Source organism: Acinonyx jubatus, chromosome A3, assembly GCF_027475565.1.
Source record: "Acinonyx jubatus isolate Ajub_Pintada_27869175 chromosome A3, VMU_Ajub_asm_v1.0, whole genome shotgun sequence".
Lineage (NCBI taxonomy): Eukaryota > Metazoa > Chordata > Mammalia > Carnivora > Felidae > Acinonyx > Acinonyx jubatus.
The window spans coordinates 70,007,299-70,027,398 of record NC_069388.1 but is presented as its reverse complement, the minus strand read 5'-3'; the positions used below and the strand labels follow the sequence as shown (position 1 = coordinate 70,027,398).

At 36.0% G+C, this 20,100-nt stretch overlaps 1 long non-coding RNA gene across 1 annotated transcript in view; it reads right to left on the bottom strand.

Moving 5' to 3' along the window:
* LOC113603254 (uncharacterized) overlaps positions 1-20,100 on the bottom strand; it is a 787,506-nt gene that overhangs the window by 534,741 nt on the left and 232,665 nt on the right. Inside the window, exon 2 of the long non-coding RNA XR_008289306.1 lies at positions 14,560-14,652. This is a non-coding gene — a long non-coding RNA (uncharacterized LOC113603254). The remainder of the gene's footprint in view (positions 1-14,559; positions 14,653-20,100) is intronic.

The following is a 20,100-nucleotide window of genomic DNA, read 5'->3' as shown; positions in this document are numbered from 1 at the left end:
TGTCTAATCTATAAATACTGGGTTGATTCTTCAGATTATGGCCTTTGCCTTACCGTTTTTTTTTTCCTCTCTAATCTGAATTCAGACCACTGTATTTTGGAGAAGGGCAAACCAAAAGAATTACCATTTAAACCTAATTCTCTGTACCATTAAATTGACAATTATTCAGACGCAGCCTTTTCAAAGGGTTGAAATGTGGACAAAGCTTGAGGAATATAATGCCTTATATTTGTTGTCCATTATATTATTTGATACCTATACACACACCCACACTACACACACCCACACATCTACATTCCCATACTCCCCCCTCCCCACCCCCCCCCCACACACACTATTTGACCTTATTTGTTTCTCACAACCTATATAAAATGGCAGACTGGGATGCCTTTATTGTTTATTTGTCAAATGAAGCAAGATGAAAAGATTAAATGCTTCGTCCAAGGTCCTGAAACAACTCAGGAAATGTAGAATTAAGTCAGGTGTCAAAACTCATGTCCCATTCCCCTTTATATGGGCCATACTCTTCAGTCATTCCAGCAACAGACATGTAAGCTTTGGAAGGATTTCAGGAATTTATTGGTAGAAGTATAATATATTTGAAGATGCCTGGATTTTTGGAGGTAAGTGAGAAGATGCTAAGAAAAGTGTAATGTATGGGAGGTGTTGGAGAGACAGAGTTCTGTGGGGAGGGAGGTAAAAGGCTGTGCTCTCAAAAATCCCATCCCTTTACTCACCGTATAATACCCACTGTGCTGTGGGTGCACTTCCTTAAACAGATTAGCCATTCTAAGTCTTGTGGGTGGTGGTCTCAAGCTCAAGGCAGTCAATCAGGCCCGGGGAAATTTCCCCCACTCTCAACTAGTGCTTGTTTCCCAAAGGCATGAGAATAATAGAATTTATTACTGAAAAGATAATAAAGTGTACTTTTCACAGAGATGTGACTGTGTAGATGTAGAATACTGTCCAGGAATCACAAATAACCACTGTGAACTGATGATGAGAAACCTCAGGAATCAAAATAAAATGCTAAGCTACCATTCTAGAAAAAAATCACAGTATAGTTTTAAAAAATAGGCACTGGACATAAATTTTTCATTACTTTGGAAGGCAACTGTATAGATTTTTGGCCGATGAATTCTATTGTGATAATTTCACTGTCTTTCAAATACATAAAAGGATAAAAGTGTTAATTCATTTCATAGGAGAATGATCTAGTTACATGAACAATTGAATTTTAAACATACAAGACAATCTGAAAGATTCTACCAAATCAATATGTGGTGTGATAAACCTTCCTTGATCCATACTAGTCATGGAGCAGTCTCTCTAATATGAGCTAGCTAGTTGCTGTCTAGATCTGCTGTAAAACTATTAATTTACACCTTCCTTTATCATCAACTTGGAGCCTGTCTTTACCATTCTGGTGTTGGATCTGGGGTCTTTTATTCGTTTATCTTTTTCTTACTCTCCTACTTTTTTTCATTAGCTTCTTGAGAAAAGATTCATGAGAGGTAATGCTTTAGTTCTTTCATATATGAAAATATTTTTATTCTACCTTATGTTTATTGTTGCTATCAGTTATGATAAGTATGTTAATTAAAGTGTTGTATGACACCAAAATCTTACTGAATTCTGTTGAATTTTTCACACTTGTCATCATATTTTTTATTTCCTACACCCCTTGTTTATTCTCTTATTAATGCTCTTTAATAGCAGCCTGGCAAACTGCTCTTGATTCATGGATACATTTTCTCTTATCTCTGTGTGGATATTAATAATTTCTTTTAACTTTGTTGTAAACTCATTGCCTGCATTTTTTCAAGGTGTATTATTCTGTTTGTTTGCTTTGGTGTCTGACTCCAATATTAGAGATCTTCCTCAGGATCTGGTGGTCCTTGGCTAATTACTAACATTTTAGAAGGGAAATTGAAAAGTGGACTGGAAACTTGGAGGGCTCCATGAATTTTGTCAACTGTGGTTTTTTGAGAGGTGATTGAAATAAAAAGCTGAAAAAATACCACTGTACATATCTGTAGGTCTTTTCTCTTGAGCTCTTTCGATTTCCCAAGGTATAATAACAATAAACAGTTACTATATGCTTGTTATATAGCAGGCAGGGTTCTAAGTACTAGTAAGGTATTATTGTATTTAATTCCCACACTCTATGAGAAATGTACTATTTTTATCCAGGCGTTATAGATGAAGGCATTGAGATAAAAAGAAGTTAAGTAACTTATTCAAGGTCATACAGCTAACTAGTGAACACAAGTAGGCAGCCCAGCTCATGTCTACTACATCATATTGCCTCTTGAGTTCCCCCTGGAAAGGTGTAAGCTTTGGGTTATGTGGGTGAAAAGAGCTGTGATATCAACATTCCATGGGTAGTTACTTAATCTGTTTTCCATAAAGTATTTCTCCCTTTAACACTGAGGCCTCCTCTTGTACTCACTTGATTCAGAGACTTTATGTTTCACTCTTGATGGAAAATAAACCTCAAGTTTTCTGCAGAATCATAGAAGTTGTCTTACTTCTTGGCAAGGAGGAAAGATTTGAGGTTCAAAGTCTTTTTAAAGCTTTCAATATTGGTGTAATAGCTTTCACCATTAATAACTTAGAATTATTTTTAGATGGGCTAACATATTTACCATATATGTTGTTTGTTTCCTGTCACACAAATTTTATTATCATTCCTCTCATTTGGGGTAATTTATGCTTTTAAAAAATCCCCTCACTGTTTCAATAAGATAATAGTAGAAAGCAGAGGCAAATTGTATTTCAATAGCCTATATCAACTGAAAGTTAGTTGCATTTTTTTCATTCACAAACATCTGTTTTAGATGAATTACTCTCCCAAGGTAAGCATTGGAAGTGATCTTGACAAACTCAGTTACATCTGACATTTGGGAGGGAGAATTATTATTTCCTAAGTATTCATCTAATACCAGGCAATGCAATGGGATAAGCACTTTAATAATCTTCACCAATTTCATTCATTAATTCATTCATTCAATATTTATATGTCAGAAATTATGCATAGATTCTAATAAATAGTAATTTTAACCATGGGGGGTATTACCTCAGGAGGCATTTGGCAATGTCTGGAGACATTTTGGTTGCCACAACTGTGGAGTGAGGGGGGGGGGTTGCTACAGGTATCCATCTAGTGGGTATAAGCTAGAGATACTGCCAAGTATTCTAAAAAGCACAGAACAGTCTCCACAAGACAGTATTATCTAGCCCCAAATGTCAATAGCACCAACGATGAGATAGATACTCTGAAATAAAGTCTTATGAAAATGGTAACTGAATGAAGTTATAAAGACCTAGTTTCTTGTACCAGCACTGATTCAGGTCCTCTGATTCTTGTGTCTTGGTTCTTGAGCTTCAACTGCATTCTCATTAGTCTGCTAATTTCTCTACATGATCTTTTAGGTCAGAGGGGGAAGTTTTCCTGTCTATGTTACTTTTCATTATCCGTTTTTATCAGAATGGAGAAGATGGCTTTACTATAGTTAAAGACTGACCACAGCAGAGGCAATGAAGATCCATAAGAACAACTGAAGATAGTCTACCCCCAGCCTTAAGAACACCAGTCAGAAAGTGCAGTGGAGTGACTATGGTCACATTTCTGTTCACAGATATGGGAGGAAGAAGCTTTTTTCATCAAAGAAAGCTGGTTCTCCATGGGTATAGGAATGCCCATGTTACCTCTGTTAATTAAAAAATTGGTCTCATTGGGCCCAAACTGTAAAATAGACCCCATAACTGAAGGTCTCTAAGGTTGTTATACTTTGTGAAGAATATCTCATAGGAAAAACTTTATTTAGGAATAAAATACAGTTTTCTTGAGTCATAAAAGATTAATTGTGCGAGGGATTTGTTGTACCAGAGACTGAAGATACTGTAACAGAATTCTTCTGCCATAAAATTGTACAACTGCTTTCAAAAATAATAAAAAATTCATAGCTCAATTTTTTTTCTTCAACAGAGTTGGTATCATTTTCAAGTAGAGTGAGAAGTCATATGTCCTACATTACCTTCAGTTTTAATGTGGGAAAGAAAGTGTTATTGTCCTGTGAAATCAGATGATAGTTTTACTTCTTCATAAATGTCTCTTCGCTGCTTTGTCCTGACCAACCTTCCCCTTCTGTTTCACCTACATTCTTAACGGCTTTGAAGTCTTTCCTATTATGACACGAGGGCTGTGGGTCTTCATCACAAGCTTGTATGTGTGTGTGTACATGTATGTGTTAAGAGGGGGCAACGTATTCTTTTCTTAATTTTAAACGAACCAGGGGCTAAGTGTTGAAAATATACAGCTTTGTCCATCTTGCCCTATTTCTCTTGGGTTTTAAAAGATAGGCTTATTACATTGACCAATTTGCACAATACTACCCATAATTTTGAAAATAGTATGGTCACTTTTTTTTTCTTTTTTGATGAGACCTCAATTAAGGTAAATACTTCTATAATTATGTCATTCACATTTTGGCCATTTTCTAACATAACTATAAAAGTGAACATGAAATTACTTTCTACTATCTTGTCTAAATCTTTATCTTTTCTACTGAATACACTACTAATATTGTGAGTGCTTTTGCCCATTAAAATATGATAAGAAGTAGTCAATTTTCTCCCCACAGAATAGATATTTAAAATAACACAATGGGTACTTAGGCAGAGCCCATTATGTTCTCCAAGTTGAACTAGAGTTGCCAGACCCAGCAGGAAACAAGAAAGCAGATTGGTGAGCATTTATGTTTCAATTCAAATATACTTAAATACTTAATCACTTCAAAATTTCAGCTAATTCTTTCAAAAGGAAAAGAATTTCCTGGGACCTTTTATAACTCAAGTAATACAGCTTTTTTAAGACCTTTTGGTACTTAAGTGAACATGAACATTTTCCTCAAATATTTTATAAATTTCAATAAGACCCAGTTAAAACTTTGCATAAAATTAATAAAAATGATTCCAAGAGTTCTTTTTATATAATTAGAATGGTTTATAATCATACTTCAATGGCAAGATATCTTGTTTTTACCAGATTTGTATTATATAACCTTGAGAATTTTTATGCTTTCCTATCCCCACTAAGATGATTAGCATGCCAATCACCTTAAAACTTGTGGGTTTTGCAAGTTGACAATAGTACCAATGACACTTATCTGGCTTGATTAGTTTTGTACAATTCATGTCTGTTTCTTCTCTAAGGTTTATAATATTAAGCTCAGCCTTTGTGATTGCTTCATTTAAGAGGGAGCCTGGAATAAATGCTTTGTCAACTTTAGGACCAGCAACCAAACAAGTGAGTAAAAATTCTAAAAGAAACACATAAGAACTTGAGTTGAATATAATCTTTCACTGAGAAAACTGGTTGACTGAACACAAAATTAAAAAGACAAACAACAATAACAAAAAGTTTCCAGAGGGGAGGAGGTAAGATGGCTGAAAAGCTTTGAGATCCCACCCAGATCCTCACAAGAAAGAACATGGAAGAAACACTAAATGTGCTTCCTTGACAGCAATAATATAACACTGAGGAGCACAGATTCTGAACCAACCTGCCCAGGTTAAATCCCATACCCACTGAATTAATTGTGTGACCTAAGGCAAGTAACCTAACCTCTATTAGCTCAGTTTCTTCATTTGAAACATGAAGATAGGGGCGCCTGGGTGGTGCAGTCGGTTGGGCGTCCGACTTCAGCTCAGGTCACGATCTCGCGGTCCGTGAGTTCGAGCCCCGTGTCGGGCTCTGGGCTGATGGCTCGGAGCCTGGAGCCTGTTTCCGATTCTGTGTCTCCCTCTCTCTCTGCCTCTCCCCCGTTCATGCTCTGTCTCTCTCTGTCCCAAAAATAAAAACAAAAACAAAAACAAAAAAAACGTTGAAAAAAAAAGAAACATGAAGATAATAATAGTACCTAAGTCAGAAGTTCTTGTGAGGATTAAATGTGGTAATATATGTAAAGTGGATAGAACCATGCTTGGTACACGGCCCAAATTCTGAGTGTTTGTTCTTATTATTATATCAGCTTGAGGGGCCTAAGTATGAGGGTAAACCATAAAATGACCAAGAGTCTGATGCAATGTGCACTGAATAGGCCTGGAAGTTTCAGTTCCCTGAGGGTTTTAAAGTGTGGGTAAGGGACAAAAAAAAAAGAAAAAAGAAAAAAAAAAGAAAGAAAGAAAGACAAAAGGAAAGAAACAAGAGGACAAGACCAGGAATGAAGCTATAATGCTGAGTCCACTTGCTGAATCCTAATATGGAGGCTGCTTGCCCCAAGGACGGCAACTGCTTTCAACAAACCAACACTTCCCCTCCCTCTACTTCAAAGCTACGTAAACCCAAACTGTCTTACTAATTTTCTTTAAACATGTGAGGCCAGGTGAAAATAATCAGACCAAATTAGTCATAATTCCAGATTTGTCCTCAATAGCTCTGTGCATTTGGGGAAATTACTTATCTTGCTTGAATTTCTCCCATACCTATTACATAGTTTGTGTGGAAGATTAAATTATTTACATGAAATGCCTAATATGGGGTCTTGTTGAACAGTCCTGGCACATAGGAGGTACTCAATAAATATTAGATAATCTTGTCCTTCAGAACACAGGTCAGGCAGTTTTGTTTGTAGCCCACTGTAAAAGTTTAGGGTTCCTTCAGCTCAGGATTCTTCAGCTATGATACAAGACTACCCCTAGGGAATTAAGGGTTGAAAGGGACCAGCCCAAACATGAAATTCATGCTAGTTGCTGTGCTCTAAGTAATAAAGTCCTTTCTCTCTGGCCCATGAGTCTCATGTCTTCTGCCAGCATTCATAAAATTGTGAAAATTAAAATTGTTAGATCTCAATCATGGTAAAATCTCAACTATTTTCAGTTCTTGATGATAATTTTCCCTTTTCCTCAAAAGCTTTCTCTCTGGAGCCCATCAGAAGTGGGCTAGGAAAAGCACCTAGTGAGTGAGGGAGGAGTTAGGTAAAGAAATGAGAGGAAATCTACCTCATAGCCTGGGTCAGGGAAGGAGAAGCTCTGAATTGGATGACAGACTGAGGCTTTGACATCAGACTGGAATTAATTTGTTAATCTCCCCAAAAGGAAACTTTTTTTTTATACTTGAAATTGTCTGGGGAAGTTATGGGATCTACCTAAGATATTCTAAGGGCAAGAAAGGGGGCTTTACCAGGTTGTGGTTGAAATTTTACAGCAGGAAGACAAGGGAATAGGTTCATGCTTGTCTTCTATCAAATGCAGTTTGTTCTAAACACTGATAACATGCTTATGAGTATAAATATATGTATAAATGGCTAATGTTTATTGAACAACTAATGCACATGACTAAAACACATACACATCACACACGTATCAGGTACTATTCTAAGAGTTTTGCACATATTGATTTATCCAATCCTCACAACAGCCAAATAAGCTAGGTATGGGTGAGGCAGAGAACAATTAAAATACACAATCATGGTCATGCAGCTAGAATGTAGTAGATCCAGTGGCTGAATGGTTTTATTTAAAACAATTTTATTCTATAAATATGGCTTCATAATAAAGATATTTCCCTTTAACGAATTACAACACTTGCCCATAGTAACTTTTTTTATACTTAAAAATAATCTTATAACTTCTTTCTGAGTTTAATTAACTTTCAAGCCTATTCTTGTTACCCCCCCCCCCAACCTCCAAGGTTTTAAAGAAGCAGCTGATCTAGGCAGGCTCATCAATAGAATGCTCACCATATCACTATTATATATCATAGTAACCCAAATAATACATTACAAAAATTATCAATAAATCGTGAATGAATGAATATTTTAGTTATCAATTGCCACCTCACACACTACTCTAAAACTTAAGTGGCTTAAAACTTCACATTATTACTTTTGCATTTTTTCGGATTGACTGAGCTAAGCTGGGAAGATCTTGATGTCTCTCATGCAGGTGCCATCTAATAATGACTAAGCTGACGTCATCTGAAGGCTCCACTAGGCTGGACTTCCAAAACAGCTCCTCACATGGTTGGCAATGCTCGCTGACATCTGAGAGCTCGTCTGCAGCTATTAACTAGAATGACCTTTCCATTTAGCTTAGGTTTATCACAAACTGGTGGCTAGATTTTGAGACAGAATGTCCCAAGGGCAAATATCCCAAATGGCAGGAAGCAGAAGCTTTCCGGTCAATTATGAGGTGGCATTGTATCACTTCCTCAAAACCTGAATTATGATTTTCATGAGCCCTAGGCACTTTTGCTTTCAATGGGCCTCTTCCTCCATAAAATGAATAAACAAACATAAATATATCTATCTTAAGTGATGGCATTAGTAGAAAGATGAATATATAAACCTATGTTCAAATATTTTCTTAAACCTAAATATTCATTTTTTTATTCTGATTTTAAGAGAAATTAAAACATTTTCATGCACTCCTAAGAGTATCATCGCCCCAGACATTGTGCTAGTTGTGTCTGATGGACAAGTTGACCCTGATTTCTGCCATTGCCTGTCTGTTGGTCAAAGCGATTACAAGATTCACCAGATTCAATGGGGTAGAGAAACAAATTCTACTTTTTGATGGCAGGGGACGAAGTAACATTGCATAAGAGTATGTGGATAAGAGATACGATTACAACCACATCTTTAGAAAATAAAATCTATCAAAATGAATAAGCCTCTGAAAAACATAAGCCCTTTTTGCTTGCTTTTTTGAAATGCATGCAAGTAAAAACATTAAGCTCTATTACTCCAATAGTCACTGGGATGGCTTAAAGTAATATTTGTTAGTGTTCAGGGTTTTCAAGGAAATGTAAAACAGCCATACTGTTTTCAAAATTCTGGCATACAAATAAAAAGATATATTGTAGGGTAAGGAAATTATTGTTGAAGCAATCATAACTTTACAGTTTTCTAGAAATTTAAATGGGTTCATGAAGAAATATTCACCTCTATGGGCAAGTCAAAAACACAATACTAAGGAAATTGACGTTATGCTACATTGTTTCAATTTCAGTGCAAGGTGGAACCTAATGGAGTAAACATACATTCATACCATGACATCAAATGAATAAATGAGTTATAAGTGAGTATCCATGTTGGTTTAATGGACCTAGTTGTTTCCTACCTCAAAGATTGATATACTTTGGTGCAGAAGACAACTCCTACCATGAATTTTCTGTGAGAAATTTCACACACACACACACACACACACACACAAAATCTATTATACCAGTTTGAGTTTCTGTAACATTTTCAATGTAATAGAAATACCAGATGTAAGTGACAACGTGCAAATTCAGTGTATGAAAGATTAGCCAGGAAATTTTTCTCTTTCTTACACAGAAATACAAGGCCATTCTTATGCCTGGTTAATATACGAGACTGTGGTCTTAGAAGTCCACTTATTCAGGGCTATTTCAAAATACCAATTACAGCAGCACAGGACTAGCTTGAAAGGCTAGAATGAACAGAGTGCCTAGTCTGTGGAAGATTGATTTTACATATATAAGACAAAAACTGTTTGAGTCAAAGGAGAGAAAAACAATTTCATACAAAATTATTTATTCAAAAACAAAACACATAAGAATAGACTAGACTACCATATAATTTTTAAACATTATGAACATAAGCTAATGCTTAAACTAGTAGCAGTAAGTTAGACACCAATTTTGACATTACAAATATAGAAGAAATCAGTTTTTATCTATCCAGCATCCGTCCTTTCAGGAATTTCATTCCCACTATTGTTTCGGGAGACTGAATTCTCCACCAATGCCTCTAGGCCCCAGGATATGGTTCAAGTTCCAGTTTCCATCTTATCACCTTACCTTTACTGCCATAGAGCTGGTCTGTTGCAGAGCTAAAATCTAACTGATTTTACTTAGGGATTTTCTAAAATAAATCTAAGGAAATAATAATTGCAATGGATATTTGTTAAGTATTTTATTATGTGCCAAATACTGTTCTAAGCATTTTGCAGATATTAACTCATTTAATATTTCCAATAACTGCAAGAGAAAGCAACATTATTAGCCATATTTTACAAATGAGGAAACTGAAGCACAGAGAACATATAACTTGCTCATAAGTAAAATATTTACACCAAGATTAAAACCCAGGCAGGCTAACACCAGATACTGTGAACTTTATAGAGTTATCTTACCTTTGGGGCATCAAAACTGGAAAGAGCACACCTAGTTATAGGAAAATTCCAGGGGGAATGTTAGCAAATGGTTACTTTCAATTTGTTTAGGAGGCTTATGTTCACTACCAAAGATACAGGAATAATGCTCATAATAATTAACTCCTAATAATTACAGGTATATTCATAAACGTGAAGTTCAAATTTTCAAATATTTCAAAGATCCAAAGTGTACTCCTTCGAAGTCATTTACCTATACATATCATATGAATTTTTTTATTAGAAACTTAGCCATAAAAAAGCACCATTTCATTTTACTACAATTATGATAGAAATTAGCTTCTCAGCTGATTAAAAAAAATGTATCTTATTGCTCCAAAAGTAACATAAGGATCTTCATTGTTCATTATTGGTGGATCTATGCCTGATTCCAGCCCTCACTAGACTTGAGGATTTTGGGTAATGGGCAACCTCACTTGTCTTCAAAGTTCTCCAGAATAGAAACCACTCTAATTTCTAAAGAGCAACTCTGAGACTGGCCATAGGCCTACACTTGTTCTGTCAATAAATCAAAAGCCTCGGTCTCCTAAGCTATCAGTCCTATCTCTTTTCTAGCTACTATATTCACCCTAAATGATAAATCAATAGGCCTATTCTAAAACGTTTCAGCAGCTACAAAAAAAAAACAGTGCATTTGTGGGTGCTAGACTTTGTGTTCCTTGCAGCCTCTATGGATACAAATAACAAAGCTCTCACTTTGATATGTGACATTAAGAGAGAATACCCTGTATGTATACAAGACACATCAGAGTCTATAAAATAAATGTGCCTCTTTACTTGAAATTGGTCTAAAATTAAAGTTGTGTAGTCATAGTGCAAAATAGTCTGCGGGTCCTGAATAGCCCAACTCTGGTGACTCTTTTGGTCCTTTTACTCCATAAGGTTTCTGATATTGTGTGTCTCTCCCACCCCTTCCACTGAGGTCAAACTTCTTCACCTTTGAGTGAGCTCCAAAAGTGTAGACTAAGTCAAGCAACGATCAGGATTGTTTTTTTCCCCCATGAATATCCTCTGCATGGAAGACACCAGGAACTGCCACCCATTGTCATATGTGAAAGGAATTAAAAACATAAAATATTTCTAAGAGACTTTTTTTGCCCTTTAGTTGCCTATCTAAATGTTCAGTTTCACTGTGGTTGTACATAGTTCAATTGTCCTTAGGCATCTCAGTTCTTGAAATAGTGACTTGTCTTTCTAGAGGAGAATTTTCTCAGAAACTTTAGTTTAAATGTCATGTACAAATTGTAATTTCTTGCCAACGTAAACAATAAAATTTATTTTTAAAGTACATTCTGAATTCAGACCGAAATGAAAAGAGGGTGGGGTGGGGTAGAAACCAAAGTCAAGGCCTTGACTATCAGTATTTCAGAGTTGGGTCAGGGACAAGCCAGAAGAGCTAGGAAATTGACCAACTGAATATACTGGTTACATGAGGCTTAGTTTGGAAAAATCTATTCTTGGCTGTCTTGTCCAGGTGATTTCTGTAAGACTTTATCTCCTAAATTACTTCAATAGAATTAGCAAATAAGGTAGATCCCTCAAGATAGTCATGTCTGTCATCTGTGTTTTAAAGGTTTTTTGTCTCAGGTCTAATCAGCAAAAGGCAAGGAGAAAAATGTTGTCTTCTTTTCCCCTCAGTTGTCAGTAGCAAAGAAGGAAGAAGAAATGAGGAAGAAAAAGGAAGTAAGAATGTAGATTGATTGGAGAAAATATCCTTCCTCCTCTGCCATTTAGCATTGGTTTGATTGCCATGAAGAATAAGAACTATGAACTGATAATACTGATAGAAGCCATGCAGAGATATTTGAGATATAAATGAGGCCTTGGGGTTGATAAAAAAAAAAAGTCAAGTTAAAATAAAGTCATGTTCTAACAGGGAATAAGAATTATTATTTTCACAAACATAGGCTACTGAAGAAGGCATGTCTAGCTAGTTTAATCAAGGTGGCATTACAATATCCTCCAATAGGGACGCCTGGGTGGCTCAGTCAGTTAAACACCCAACTCTTGATTTTGGCTTGGGTCATGATTTCGTGGTTCATGTGTTCAAGAATCTTTTCGGGCTCTGCACTGACACAGCAAAGCCTGCTTGGGATTCTCTCTCTCCCTCTCTATTTGTCTGCATAGGAGTATCTCTCTCTCTCTCTCTCTCTCTCTCTCTTTCTCTCTCTGCCCCTTCCTCGCTCATGCTAACTCTCTCTCTCTCTCTCTCTCAGAAATAAATAAATGAACTTAAAAGAGAAAGATCTTCCAATAATACATTCAAAAGGAAGTTTCTGAACTGACATTATGATTTTGACAATGCTAATGATGGGTACAAAGATGAACTCAGTATTAATACCTTTATAAATATGGAACAATTTCAGATTCAATCAAGTGATTCTATGACCAGTCACCAACTTCTATCAATTCATTGATAATAAGGCAGTGAGTCAGTTCTTCAGATATCATTATTTAGAGATAATTGTATTATATAATCTAGGAAAACAGTGAAGATACCCAGAAGGGAAGTATAGATTACATCACAACAAGGAAGCTCATACCTTATCATTAACCTATTCTTTTTGTATCAAAACTCTTATTGACATTAATGCAACTTTTTGCTTGATGAGGACATAGTGTGATTGATCTTGTTTGTATGAATCATTTACTGGCACTTCATCCATTACCGTTAATTCACTACATAAAACTCAGAAGAACACATTCATGATTTGATTTTATCTCCATATGTTGAAATTGATCTATTTCTGGCAGGTTATATCCAGTTATAAGTGTTATGGATCAACTAAGCTCAATCTCTAATACAATAGAAAGAAGATAATACCTCATCATTCCACATGTCTGTCAAGTACTATATTTCACCATTTGCTCTCATCAAAACAAACACATAGCTATTGTAAGTAGAATAACTGTTTTTCCCAAAGTAACTCTTCATATGCATATTCACTTTATTAATACAAATATATATTTTACCGATACATGGTGATGGTAGGATGGATATTTTTTAGGCTACAAAAATTTAGTCCTTCATCCTAAAAATAAGTATAATTTACTGACAAATATAATGAAATAGTCACTTACTGGGGGTTCTGAAGAGTTTGAAGTCTACATGGCTGAGAAGACATAGTAGGCATTAGATAAACATGTTTAAAATAGTATTTATTACTCTAAGTAACATCTTGCAGCTCTTACATTCATGAATACAAGCATAGGCTTTCATAGTGGTTACTGAAAATCTCATAAAATATAAGAATGATAGTGATGCTGTTTTTAACTGCTAACACATTAAGAACTGGGCATTTTGCAAAGCGCTATACATAACAACCTTTGGAGTTGCAGTTAACTAATAGGAAACTGAGGGTTAGAAAGGTCTCATGGGCAGTATAACATAAAATCAAGATAATAATCTGACTCTAGAGTTCAAGCTAAATCTTTACGATGCAACAATATTAACTAATATTTATAGAGCTGTTGGTATGTACTGATTAATTCGATTCTAAGTGATTTACATGTATTCACTCATTCAATCCTTAAAATAACCTTACAGAAATAGGTAGTAGTATGTCCACTTTATAGATGAGGAAACAATGATAAAGTGAATATAGGTGACCTGCCCAAATACAGACACTTAGTAAGTTGTGGTTCCAGAATGTAGATCTGGTTCTAGAGTCTTCAAATTTAACCACTATGCTCTAATGCCTGAACTTTTCTAAATTCCCTGGAGCTCGATGCTGGCTAGCAATTTTGGCATGGCAAGAATAAACATTCTTGTGTAATTGACAACATTTCTGTATTTTCTGGAAGACCAAGAGGATTGTGTTTCATCAAACCATATCTACCAAAGTGCAAAAATATAAAGGAAGAAAACTAAGGTAATTCAAGGAGTCTCATCTCTTTAAAACTTCAGAGCAATGAGCAGTTCATGGTTGCCATTGACATTGGTCCCATGAAACTCCTCAAATGAAATGACTTCTTTGAATCTCACTTAGAACTCTAATAACTCTTTCCTAGTTCTCAGTCAGCTTGACAGTCAGGGACAGTCATTCTGCCTAACAAAAGGAGAAAGCCATTATCAAATGATGGCCTAGCCATGAAGTAGCCTTAGTCTTGGTGTATGCTGATATTTTTATAATCATACATGTAGCCTACATAAATCCTCTTACCCAACAAATCTCCCAAACAGATGTTGAATCATTGTCCCTATTCTTTCATGTACAACTTACACACACACACACACACACACACACACACACATTTTCTCTGCCCTTTGATGTACTTATTTAAATCTTTCTTCCTTTAATTCAGGTATCTCTTCTATGAAGGAAGCTAACTCAGAATTTGGCCCATACTACTTACTATTTGTTCTGTAGTTTTGGTAATTCCATAGTTTCACAATGTACTGTTCCAGGGATGCATATGCACTTTCTTTCCTGAAGACTAGTACAATTCCTATAAGATAAAGCACACATTAAAAAAAAAAGACAGTTAATCAAGAAACTATCCTTTCCTGACTGTTTTTAATCAGATCTCCTGTTTTTATTTCAGTTTTCAAACAAATGATTTTTATTTTCTACATACTTTAGAGAGTGTTAATTCCCTTGACTATTACAGGCATTTTTGAAGTGTTTCTGCATAATTCATACTGAATGTAGTGCTCAGAAGCTGGTATTATTGGGGTATGCATATTAATTATTCATATGCAAATTAAGAACCATGGGACCCAGCACAGCTGGAATGTATAACTCTTGCAGCCTTTTCTAAAGTAGTACATTTCTTGTATCCTTGTGTTATCATTTCTTTCTATAACATTTTCCAATTCACCCAAACAAATGTCTAATTGTATTAAGATCTTAACTTTTGCATTAGCTAAAGCAATTATGAATGTGAGAAGATGGAAATTGTTAATATAAAACAATTACACTTTATGGCTCATCTTCCGCAGTCCCCAGAAGCAGAAATATATGCCTTTTGGATGTTGTTCTTTATGAACCGTGTATTTCAAGCACTTCACCTTTAAGTCTATTTTTCTCTTACTTGAGCATTTTTTATTTATACCCATTGATTTCCCCCTAAAGCAATATTTAGAGAAACATAATTCCAAACTAAAGATGCAATAAGGGTTCACTCGATTATGACCTCCATCCCCACAATCCTCATTTCCTCAGTTGTGACTCCTTCACTGATAGGGATAAAGGGAATAGATATAGAGGCAGAGGGGTAATCATTAAAAGCAGTGGTCTCAGGATACATTACACTACAAATATCAAAAGCATCCTCTGAAATAGATTCAGAGGTGAAACTCTTGGCTTGGACTTTGGAATTGGCACAATCTCTCATTCTGAATATAACAAGTCATCCTAGACCACGAATCCCTGAGACAGAGAGGGATGTCAGGAGGCACTTTAGTCTTGTAGCCCCTGGAAGGCTTACATGACAATTATCAAAATGAGGTCAAGGGTGACAGGAAAGGAAACAAATGGCAAAAACATCAGCTGTGGATCTTCTATTTTAAGAAGACATACTTAGAAAAATTCCACCATTGTTCTGGATTAATATCTGAGTTCATAATTCACTTTTGACTAAAACTATATGGAATGAATAAATCACAGGAATAAAAGGCACCAGCATAGGGGATATAGTCAATGGTGCTGTAATAGCATTCTATGGTGACAGATGGTAGCTATACTGATGGGGAGCATGGCATAATGGATAAAGAAGTTGAATCAATATGTTGTACAACTGAAACTGATGTAACATTTTGTGTCAAGTATATTAAAATTTTTTTTTTCCAAACTATACAGTATTTTAAATTGAAGAAAGCTGGTCTTTGGCAGCAGTGTTGCAGTCACTCCACTTGGTATGCATTTCTTCTCTTAGGGTGCCTTTGCCAATTCCCTAGGCCTCTGGCTATTTGTTTCCTTTCTTCCACAAGTATTCTCTTATTAAAAACTGTACTCCGAAAAGACCTACACTTAGACATTTAGAGTAACAATCAGATTGAAATGGATCAGCTCTCCCAGACAATCTTCACAGAAACAAAAGGCAAAGCCTTAAGAAGATAAAAATATCTAAGCTGCTAGAATTCCAAGGAGCAACATGCCTATGAGACATATGTGTTGCTCAGGCAGAGCTTACAGAGCTGCTTCACGCAGGATGGATAACCCCCCACGGTTTGTTAAGGAAAAAAAAATTATTACTCTTGTTAATAAGACATATGAAGACAAGGACCAGTGTCTCTGGATTCTTATATCTTAAATGTGATGGAATGTCACATAAAACTCACACCATTAAATTTGGGAATCAAATACATTAGATAAAAGACATAAAAGCAAGAAGTTAAGTGAAAAAAAAAAAGAAGTCTAAGCACAAAGATTATTCCATCTCATCTTTTAACTACTACTTCCTTATCTAACACTGTGTCTTCATACCTGATACTCCTCTTTTTATTTAGAATTATTGCCTAGTCCAGGCCTTCATCATTTGAGACTTAGATTCTGTCAACTGCCCTTAAACTGGACTCCTGGAGCCCATCCTCTACGGCTCCATTAGAATTTGAGCAAGTAACTCCAGAGTGTGGCTCCTTAACAGAACAAAAACAAATAACAACAAAACAGTGGAAAAAAGCTAGGTGGAATGAGAAACTGAAAATAGCCAGAGGCATACCAAGTTGGTACATATGTCTAGTACCATATGTCTCTCACTCCTGCTCATGATTGTCCCACTGGTATTGTAGTCCTGGGATTAAGATTACAAAATCTAGAGTTCCTGGGCTGATTCTGGTTTCCAGCTACTCTTCCCCAACCGAGCCATTCTTCAGGAGGCTTAACATACATTTTCTAAAGTATTATATTTATCATCATATGACTCTAATTAGTGGTCCTCTGTTTCCATTTATGAATGCCTCTGCTTTCAGATGCATATACCTCTAGTCAATTCATGCTTTTCTACAGCTCCCCATATTTCTCCCACAAAGACCCACTGCCAGTCCAGTAAGAACCGTCTCCTCATGAAATCCCAGAGTTTTCTGGGATTTTAAACATTCTGTCCTTTCACTTTAAATTTTTCTTCCCTTTCTTTTAAATTCTTATGCACTCTTCAGAAAGGATTATACCCATGCAATTTTCTACATTTGTCTGGGCCCTTGCAGAACCCACAATCTAGCCCTTTATTCTATACTGCCTTGAATTGTTTCATATTTTGGAGTCTTCTTTCCTTAACTACATTGTAAGTTAAATAAAGCACATTGGGCAAGTTATCTTGGGAAACTGAACACATGTCTTTACCTCTACTTACTTGAAGTCCATTAAATTGAAATTAGATAAATTAAATAGATATACACTCATTAGAATAAAGAGAATGGGAGAAGAGAGGGCAATCAAGAATTTTGGAAGATGGATAAGTAAAAATCTGAATTGACTGAGTGGATAAAACCAAAATCTGAGTGTTTGACCCAGAAAAAGATTAGAAACAAGTTGACACATGCTATGGGGAGAATTAGAGGCATAACGTACCTTGAGGGAAGGAATTTAACACTAGTATTATTGGGTTATATTCTGGATTAGGAGTAGTAAAATGCCTCAGATATCCTCCTAAGTCCCTTGTCACCGGGCAATTCCCCTCCCCCATCCCAGATGGAGGGCCTGGAGATTTGCTTACTGCAACAACAAGAGATACTCTGTGCTTATGGCTGCCAGGCAGTAGATACTGGAAACAATCACTTAGTTAATAAAGGGATTCTAGGGGCACCTGGGTGGCTCAGTCGGTTAAGTGTCCAACTTCAACTCAGGTCACGATCTTGCAGTCCATGAGTTCAAGCCCCACATCAGGCTCTGTGCTGACAGCTCAGAGCCTGGAGCCTGCTTCCGATTCTGTCTCCCTCTCTCTCTGCCCCTCCCCCGTTCATGCTCTGTGTCTCTCTCTGTCTCAAAAATAAATAAACGTTAAAAAAAATTTTTTTTAAATAAAGGGATTCTAACAAATGCCAAAATGAACTGTGACTTTATCACCTTCCACAGTTTAGCTCCCAGATTGGTGGTATCCACCCGTTCAGAACCTGAAAATATATACTTACTATTTCTCTTTAATTTACAATCCCTCCCAAAAGGAGGCATCTGGGTGGCTCAGTCGGTTAAGCTTCGCACTTTGGCTCAGGTCATGATCCCTGGGTTCAGCAGTTTGAGTCCCACTTCCAGATCTGTGCTGACCACTGGGAGCCTGGAGCCTGCTTCAGATTCTGTGTCTCCCTCTCTCTCTGCCCCTCCCCCACTCATGCTCTGTCTCTCTCTCAAAAATATAAATAAATAGGGGCACCTGGGTGGCTCAGTTGGTTAAGCGTCCGACTTCAGCTCAGGTCATGATCTCACGGTTCCTGGGTTCAAGTCCCCCTGCATTGGGCTCTGTGCTGACAGCTCACAGCCTGGAGCCTGTTTCAGATTCTGTGCCTCCCTCTCTCTCTGCTCCTCCCCTGCTCTCACTTTGTCTCTCTCTCTCTCTCTCTCTCAAAAATAAATAAAGATTAAAAAAACATTTTAAAAAATAAATAAATAAATAAAATTTCTTATAAATAAATCAAAAGCCAAAGAGTACTTGAAATTTTGAGGAAAGCTTTCAGCATAAAAGAGAGATTCCAATAAATAAGTTGGAAAACAAAATAAATGATTACAGCATAAACAAGGTAGAAAGCAGAATAAAATATCAAAATAAAATCACAATTCATATACTAATATTTAGCAGAATATTATAACAAAAAATTAAGAAATTGGGTAAATTTTCATCTAACCACAATTGTTTCAACTGCTATGATAGTAATGCTCAAATAATTTCTTACCTTTTTTGCTTATCAAGTAAATGAAAGGTAAATTAATTTCTCTTTCATTTTTATTGAATAAGTCTGCTATACATTTTCTTGCATATCTGGATATCAAGAAATTTTTAAGGGTCATATTTGATGCTACTCAGAGCTTGCTTATAAAGCAAAACTCCAGTATTTTTCTAAACAATGCTCTGAGCCCTCTGAAGCAGCTTCTCTTCTGTTTTTTTTTCCTTGCTAACCAGCCTTACTTCCTAGAACACCTGTTTTCAACAGTGAGTGCCATTATTACCTCAGACTTCTCTAACAGCACTTTTGTAAACCTCCATTCAATCATTTCTTGCAACCTATTTTTTGATGGAATATTTTAGAACAAATATAACAAGTTAAATATAGTTAAGTTATATATTTCTCCACACTGACACCCAGCTGTCCTGCTAGTAACTTTTCAGATGACAGGCATAATACTGTCAGGCATAATATCTCACTCTGGTTCTTCCTCAGGTTTCTGGAAAATTTAGAAACCAGACTGAAGTAACCAGCCCAACTTTTTTGGCTGATCATAATTACATAATCCTTGACCATATAAAATTTGAACATCTTCAGCTCATTGTCAATGAATTCATTTTAATAGACACTGGGTTGAATTATCTTTAATCAAACCACATTTGGGTTAACCAAAGAGTAAAGGAAAGAATAATGTAATGTTTAGAATTCTCCTATTAAAAATGGCTATACTGTTCAAGTATTTAGTAGGTGAGCAACTGTCATGGCATCTAGGTTTTTCACGGAATTATACATTTACTACCTGGAAAGACTCAGCCTTGTTTTCTGATATGAGTTTAATAGCACTCAAAAACCCTAGGGTTTAGTAATAAGAATTTGGTGTTTATGGCCAAAATTTGAGCAGCTAGCTCATCAGAAAAAAATGCCTTACCTCTTCAATTTAATAAAAAGTACTTGCAAAGAAAACATCTTTAAAAAAAAAAAAACATGGAGGTGGTAAGAAAAAAAAAAGTACTTTTATTATATTTAAGGCCTGAAGTTATTGTCTGATTTTAACCAGCAGATCAGCTTTCACACTGTTT